The sequence below is a fragment of the Notamacropus eugenii genome, chromosome 1, assembly GCF_028372415.1.
Source record: "Notamacropus eugenii isolate mMacEug1 chromosome 1, mMacEug1.pri_v2, whole genome shotgun sequence".
Lineage (NCBI taxonomy): Eukaryota > Metazoa > Chordata > Mammalia > Diprotodontia > Macropodidae > Notamacropus > Notamacropus eugenii.
Genome location: NC_092872.1, coordinates 9,972,483 through 9,981,022, shown reverse-complemented (window position 1 = coordinate 9,981,022; position 8,540 = coordinate 9,972,483). Strand labels below are relative to the sequence as shown.

The following is an 8,540-nucleotide window of genomic DNA, read 5'->3' as shown; positions in this document are numbered from 1 at the left end:
GACATAATGTATTGATAACGATGGACGCTGCATATGACATAATGTATTGATAACGGTCTCTGCATATGACATAATGTATTGATAACGATGGACGCTGCATATGACATAATGTATTGATAACGGTCTCTGCATATGACATAATAGTATATTGATAATGATGGATGCTGCATATGACATAATATATTGATAACGATGGACACTGCATATGACATAATAATGTATTGATAACGATGGACATGGCATATGACATAATGTATTGATAACGATGGACGCTGCATATGACATAATGTATTGATAACGATGGACGCTGCATATGACATAATGTATTGATAACGATGGACATGGCATATGACATAATGTATTGATAACGATGGACGCTGCATATGACATAATGTATTGATAACGATGGACGCTGCATATGACATAATGTATTGATAACGGTCTCTGCATATGACATAATGTATTGATAACGATGGACGCTGCATATGACATAATGTATTGATAACGGTCTCTGCATATGACATAATGTATTGATAACGATGGACGCTGCATATGACATAATGTATTGATAACGATGGACGCTGCATATGACATAATGTATTGATAACGGTCTCTGCATATGACATAATGTATTGATAACGATGGTCTCTGCATATGACATAATGTATTGATAACGATGGACGCTGCATATGACATAATGTATTGATAACGGTCTCTGCATATGACATAATGTATTGATAACGATGGACGCTGCATATGACATAATGTATTGATAACGGTCTCTGCATATGACATAATGTATTGATAACGATGGACGCTGCATATGACATAATGTATTGATAACGATGGACGCTGCATATGACATAATGTATTGATAACGATGGACATGGCATATGACATAATGTATTGATAACGATGGACGCTGCATATGACATAATGTATTGATAACGATGGTCTCTGCATATGACATAATGTATTGATAACGATGGACGCTGCATATGACATAATGTATTGATAACGGTCTCTGCATATGACATAATGTATTGATAACGATGGACATGGTATATGACATAATGTATTGATAACGGTCTCTGCATATGACATAATGTATTGATAACGATGGACGCTGCACATTACACAATACCCTACTAATGCTGAGGACGATCGTAGACGGTGGCCAGCCCTTTGTCTTTCTCATTTCCCTAGTGCTTGTGCCTGGCACACACTAGGTCCTTGATAAGGGTTTCTGAGTGACTGAGCATTTCCGCGGGGCCTCGTTGGAGCTCGGCCAGCCGGGTCCGGGGGTCCGGGGGTCCGGGGTCCGGGGTCCGGGGGTCCGGGGGTCCGGGGTCCGGAGGTCCGGGGTCCGGGGTCCGGGGGTCCAGGGGTCCGGGGTCCGGAGGTCCGGGGTCCGGGGGTCCGGAGGTCCGGGGTCCGGGCTGCGCCCTCCGCCAGGCCCTGTGCCACCGCAGACCTCAGTCTCCCTAAAGGCACAAAAGCCACGTTGGGGCCCCGGCTGCGGGGTCCGGCCGGCCTCGCCCCCCGCGGTGTCGGGGCCCTTAGGAAGGAGGGGGTCGGGTGGACGCGGCTGACCCCCACCCCGAGGGCCTAGGGAAGGAGCCACGTGAGAGCCCGCGGAAGGAAGGCTTGGGGGGCATTTGGCCGCCTGGAGGGCACGGGACCCCAGCAGGTGGGCACCTTAAAGAGATGAACAGAGAGGGGGAGGGGGTGTTGGAGAGAAGCATTGTTTTCTTAAAGCCTTTCCCCAGGGAATCAATTAATAAACAAGTCCGGTTAGTTAAGGGGGGGGCAGGGTGGTAATCTAAAAGTGGTTGGGTTTTTTTGGTAGAGCTTCGATTTACGAATGATTTTACATAGCGAAAAACGAGGCCGACCCCTGCCTGCTCCGGCCCCCACAGAGGCTCCCGGGAAGTAGGGCAAAGAGCGTAGGAGACCAAGGCCGCATGCGCAGCCTGCGTTCTCCGAGTTCAGGCCGGGGCCTGCTGGAGGCAGGGCAGGGAGAAAGGGAGCGGTACGCATGCGTGCGCGTAAAAGTGGAAAGGAGTGGGGGAGCGGCCTGTGAGCGTGCGCACAAGGGGAGGACACGGAGGGCCCCCGGGAGACAGACGAGTGAGGTAGGAAGGGCCCGGCAGGGCTCGGAAGCGCTTAGCCCGCAATCTTGGGGGAGGGAAGAAGGGAGGGAGGGGTGAGGAGATAGAGGGAAGGGTGGGGCGGGAAGTCGGGGGAGTGGGCGGAGCGAAGCGGTGACGCAGCCCGCCGATTACCCAGCCCCCTCCACGGCCCTCCCTGGCACTGACGTGGCTGCCGTCGGGAGCCGCCATCTTGTGGGAGCAAAACCAACGCCTGGAGAGCCGATAAAAAGAAGCAGCGGCAGCCGCTCGCGGGTGAGGAGACGGGAAGCCCGAGGCTCAGGGGCGAGGAGGTAAGGCGAGGCCCCCCTCCGCCACCCCGGGCCCCTGCCCCGCCGCGGCCGTCCTCGGCGCCGGGGCCGGGCGGGGGAGGTGACGGGAGCGGGGCCAGAGCAGGCCAGGCCCGAGGCGGCCGGGCCCAGCCGGGGCGGTCCGCGGCGAGGAAGGCCGCGCTCCGACCGAGGGAGGCCCACGGCGGGGGGGGTTCGTGAGGGGGCGGCCCGGAGCGCGGAGCCTGGGGCCGGGGCGGCGGGGTTGGGGTGGGGCGGGGACCGCGGAGGCCAGAGAGCCGGGTCGGAGAAGCGCCTCCGGTGTGCGAGGCGGCAAGGCCGCGAGAGCCGGGTACGAGCGGGGGCGGGGCGGCGGGTCGTGGGGTGTCTGCGGAGCTTTTGTTAGTATGTTATAGGATCGGGGCGGAAGCGGGGGCCTGGAGGCCCTCGAGGCCCACCCCCGCCGGTTCCCTATGGGGAAACTGAGGCCAGCGGGGGCAGGGTTCGAACTCGGGTCTCCCTCCTCTCACACTCGGCCCCGCCGAGCTTCCTTCGGGCCCCCCTTGGCCCGGGCGGGCCATGTTTAACCGAAGGCCGGAGCCGGCCCGACCCCGAGGCGGACACGAAGCCGTTCTCCGGCCGCCCGCAGGGAGGTTACCGCCGAGAGCCCGAGGCTTTGAGTCATTTTGCGGTGGAGGAAGGAAGGGGGGAGGAGGAGGAGGCATCCCGGTTTCTGTTCCTGGTCGGGTTTGTAATAACGCCTAGCTGTAGGAAATGCCGTGTAGACGGATTCCGACCCCACGCCCCTAAGGTTCGGAGTGAGGGGGTCACGGCTGGGTGCCCCGAGGCCAGCAAGGGAGGTGACTTGCCCAAGGTCACCCGAGGCTGGGGCTCGGACCGACTTCTCCGACTGCCACACCGCCGGCCTTTGTGGAGGAGCGCGGTCGGTCTACACCGAGTGCCGATCCCGGGAGAACGGCGTGCTTGGCCGCCGACGTTGCGATCGGAGGCAGACCTTCGGGGAGCGGGTGTCCAGGCTGCTGTCGGTGGTCGTCGTGGACCTGTGCTCGGTGTCCCTGCCGTAGGGTCAGCCCTTCGGCCAGATGTAGAGAGGGGATGGAGGAACAGTTCCGTCACTGGAGTGACTCCGCTGGGCGCTTGCTGTTGCATAATCCTGGTTGTGAACCGCGTGTAGAAATGTAATTCCGATAATAACTTAATTACACAGCACTTCGTTGTAACTAATTTATTCCGACGGCACCTCGAGCCCGGTCAGAGATTTAAGAGAATTTGTGAAGACTGAGTGATGTTTTAAATAAATTTGGGAGTGATTTTCAGATGCCACTGGAAACAATTCCTAGAATATGTCATCATAGAGTTTTAGACGTAAGAGGATTGGAGTCCACTCTGCCCCTTTTATAAATGAACATTTGGTTGGGGGAGGGAGTTAGGTGACACGCCCAAGGTCATACAGCTAGTTAGTAGGGGGGCTATGGAGATGGAGCAGTTTCCTGGTTACTCTTTTAGAACAATTCCTCAGCAGTTTGTAAAATGCTAATTTTATCCTCATCTTTTCATCAGTGCTTCTAATCAAATATAAAACATAGGATTACACATCTAAGTGACCCGTCCTAGTCTTAGGTATCGTTCTTTGCCTAAACTAAAACTTAAGTATTATGAGAGGATGAATTTGTCAGTTAACTTTAGTTTTTAGTAATAGTCAGTGATTCAAACTGTTAGACCTTGAAGTACCAAGTGTTAGTTGGGGCCAAAGTTAAAAGGAGTTTAATGGTTTAAAAATTAATCACAAGCCTAGTTTGTTTATCTTCACATGTTACTGAAATGTGTTCTCTCCAGTACTTGGGTGATAGACTATGATTTTAGGGAAATATACGGACAAAGCAGTCTATCCATGTAACTCAGCTCACCAGTTACAACCCCCAAGTCTGAAGGTATCTGGCTATCTCAAAAGGATGTCACATAATTCCCCTTGCTTCTGTTCTAAAAAAAAAAAAAAAAGTTTGTTTTGGCATACTCTTAGAAATGTTATTCAGCATTTGAGGGGAGCTGATACTGTTACAACTCTAAAAGATAGGAAATAACTGAAGCAAGATTTATAGTCGGCATGCAAAAAGCAGTTGCCCTACACCCTAACAGTTCTGCATTTTTAATCATGTGATCTAGCCATTCACTTTACCTCTTACCCAACATGACAAGGGCATTCCACACACCCTAGTACCTGCTAACTCGTACTTAAGGTAGGAGTAACTTGGAACAAAGGAAAGTTACAATCTCAACTTTTTCATCTCTGTAAGTGATTAACAATAAATTTTGATTTGGAGGGAGCAGAGTACTTGCAAAAAATGGTTGGCTGTTGTGGTGAGCCTTTTTTAAAAAAAGACAAAAATCAAGCATTTACATTGTGTGCCATTTTGTGTACTGCTGTCTTAGTGTTAGAGGTGTACTTTTGTTTTTATGAGAACCAGATCTGATATTTGCGTTTGCAGGTAGATGGGGGTTTTCCTTTTTTATCCCTTCATTCTTTTGTACTGTTTGACTTTCTTATTCTTCTGTAGTTTATGTTAATGAAATTGTTGTGTGCTCATCTGCATTTTGCACACTTAGTTCCTTGAGAAGGCTTTGTTTTTATTAGTATTCTAGAGTAATTTAGAAATTGAGGTCATAAAATGTAGACATAAAATGTGAAATTAAAGAATCCTGTTATCAGAGTTGGAGTTTTAACAATCCCCAATGTACTTTTAATACAGAGGTGGAATTTCTGCAGGATACAGTGTTGAGAGGAGGACTTGGATAGGTTTCAAGAGTTTATAATTAGAATTTTTACTAAACTTTTACGCTATTGTGATATTCGTTTTAATAATTGTATGAATCTCATGGTTAATTTCAGAGCTAATGTGTAGTCACAAATCAGTTAATTCCACTTTAATCCGAATCCTGCCATCCAATTTGTATTATGTAGCACTACAGATATGAAAATAAATAGAAAAAATAAAAGGGATTAAATTAAAATTTCTTTTTATATTATTAAGGTTTTATTGAAAGGGGAAGTTTGGTTTTTGAAATTCCTTGTGTACTTCTTATGTTACAGCTGTTCCCCATTGGCATAAGTAATGGAGAATTATACATGTTTTTCTAGCTTACCTGTGTCTGAAAAATAATCTTTTGGTATTTAAAAAAAACCAGATAAGATAGTACTTTGATTATATTGAACATTAGCCTTTCTACTTGCTGAAGAAAAAGTTGTAAATGGTGGATTTTTAAAATGTCTTGTTAGAATTTATAAATATGAAATACAAAATTTTTAACTGATCCTATGTTTATACACACCTAATTGTTAAAAATGTTTTTATAAATACAGTAACATTTCACCTATCCAGAAATATACAAGTACATGTTTCTGTATGTTATTTATAGGATAGACCCTCACAAAGAATGTTTTAACTTTACAAAGGATTCTCAATGACTTTCTCTAGTATCCAGGATTTTGGCCAAAGTAGCAAATTGAGAGGGAAGAGCAGACTAGAATTTATGGCCTGACAGTGAAAGAGGAGAATGAAATACTTTCTGAAAAGTAAACACGGAAACTGGAAAAACATAGCTATTAAGTGGTGGGGCCACTCAAGAATAGGGGCAAATATTCATTATCAGTGATTGATTATGGTATGACTCTGAATCAATGGTTGTATTACATTGTCATGCTTTGTGTGAGAAAGCAAGGTAATTAGCTTACAAAGATTAACATAAGTTTGTCGTTTTATTTTCCCAACATTCCTGTGAAGTGAATGCTATTTCACTTTCCATATTAGAGCATCACAGCTCTAAAGACATCAAATACTTAGAGGGCATCTCGTCAAAAGACTTACCTTACATTACATATAGTTAAGTGGCAAAGCTGAGATGAGGGACTTGACTTGGACTATCCTGTATACCACATAGTGTTGCCAGACTTTGTCTTTCTTTCTCTTTGAGGTATCTGGCATCCTTTTGACTCCTGTTCTCCATTGACACAGCCACCACCCTAATCCAGACCCTTATCACCTCTCACTTGGACTGGTATAACTTCTTGATTGACCTCCCCCTTCCAATCTATGCTCCACACAGCTACCAGTGATATTCCTAAAGCACAGGTTTGATAATGTCATGTTCATGATACCTCCAGATATAGACTCCTTTGTTCAGTATTTAAAGCCCTAGACAACCAGTCTCTTACCTTTTCCAGCTTTATATATACACTGTGATTCAGCCAAGTTAGCCCTCACTATTACATCTGTTTCTGAGTAGCTGGTGGTTCAGTAGTTAGAGTGTTGGTACCTGGAGTTAGGAAGATCTGAGTTCAAATTGAACCTTAAGATAGTTACTAGCTGTGAGTCTAAGCAAGTATAGTTAACTGTCTCCCAGGGTTGTCGTGAGGATCAAATCAGATGATATTTGTAATTTAGCACAGGTTTACAAAAAGCATATTCATAACCCTGTGAAGTAGATTATAATTTTTCTCAAGATAGAAATTATAAAACATGTACATAGAATCTTAGGTCCAGGATTTTGAGCTGGAAGAGACCTGAGGCCATCTAGTCCACACCCTAATTTCTGGAAACTTATGACTTGTCTAAAGTTACACAGAAACAGAGGTGGTTTTGATTCCAGGGCCAGTGCTCTTCTCTCTGTACCATCCTACTCTTTGTGTTTTTAAGTCTGACTGTTAAATATTTTCCTTTGACAAATTTCTTTTGCTCTACCCATTTAAATATATAGGTTCAAATAGATAAGGCCAAAATTTTTTTTCCCGAAAATAAGACTGAGTGGTAAAAATGCAGGTATAGTTATAAATACGCCAACAGGAGAACAAAGAATGTTCTTTTAAAAATTGCTGTTAAAAGTAATAGCTTCCTACCTTTTGCAGATGAAACTGAATACAGCTTGGCATTTAACTTATTGAATCCATTAATTTATGCTTAAAATACTATGCCAATTAGTAATTTAGGCAGTGAAATTAACTGGCAGATATTAATAACTTTTGGTATTTCCAACTTCTTTTGGAAGTGATGCAATCTTTTCAAAATTATAGACATAGTTACATGAAAATTGTGTTCTTATTCTGCAGTTGATGATGGCTGAGGCCTTTGCTTAATAACTTGTTACTAATAGAATTTCTTTGATGACGTATCTTAGGTTTGTCTAAAACACTTGTGACTTAAGCCAAAAATATTAGACCTTGTCTAGATGTTTGTTACGTAAGCAAGAATATCAGTGCATTATTGAACTGAAGTGATGATTGGTGTCTTCTGATAACACTAATTAGAAGCATGTATAGCTGAAAGGGACCTTAGAAGCCAACTCTGCCCAGCTAGACCAATACTGTCATTTAAATTTTTTTTTAATCATGAACTTGACAAACATGAAAATTTCGTTATACAAAGAACAGAAAAATAAGGTTGTATATAAAACTGTGAACTTCTGTATGTACAGTTTTTTTAAACTATATTTTAAGTTTAACATACTAATAAATTGTTCTTGTACGTCCCCTTTTTGAACTTCCTGTATTTTAATATTTAATTGTAGTTCTTTTTTAATTACTATCTACCAGCTTCCCCTGCCAAGTCTCCCAAACAGAAAACCCTCTCTTATGACAAGTATATGTATAGTCAAGCAAAACAAATTCACACACTGACTGTCTGAAAATACAGAAAGCTTGTTTCACCAGTCATCATAAGAGTCTTCTGAGTTTATGACTGGTCATGCAGCCTTTTTCAAAGTTCTTAATGTTGCAGTTATTTGTTCTTTACGTTCCCGTTATCGTGTAAATTCTTCACATTATACCAGTTATTGTGTAAATTGTTCTCCTGGTTTCACACATTTCACTCTGTATCTGTTCAGTCAGCTAATAAACATTTGTTCAGTACTTACTATGTGCCAGGGATACAAAATGAGGCAAAAGACAGCCCCTGACTTCAAGGAGTTTAGAATCTAAAGTTCATACAAGTCTTCCCAGATTACTTTGAATCCCACCCTTTTTAATGGCTTAATAGTGTGGTTGGGCACCAGTTTTGTTCTTTTCTAGTTCTTTACAACAAAAAGTACTCCTGTAAATATTTTGTACATA

At 44.4% G+C, this 8,540-nt stretch overlaps 1 protein-coding gene across 4 annotated transcripts in view; it reads left to right on the top strand.

The window, feature by feature from the left end:
* Nucleotides 1-1,977: 1,977 nt before the first annotated feature.
* ARF1 (ARF GTPase 1) overlaps nucleotides 1,978-8,540 on the top strand; it is a 29,408-nt gene continuing 22,845 nt past the window's right edge. The window contains exons 1-2 of one of the 4 annotated variants that reach the window (XM_072653001.1): nucleotides 2,072-2,135; nucleotides 2,290-2,443. The gene's annotated coding sequence lies outside the window, so the exon portion shown is untranslated. Of the gene's footprint in view, nucleotides 2,136-2,289; nucleotides 2,444-3,523; nucleotides 3,619-8,540 lie in introns of those variants that run through there. The other 3 variants (XM_072653013.1, XM_072653010.1, XM_072653023.1) reach the window with 3 other exon arrangements.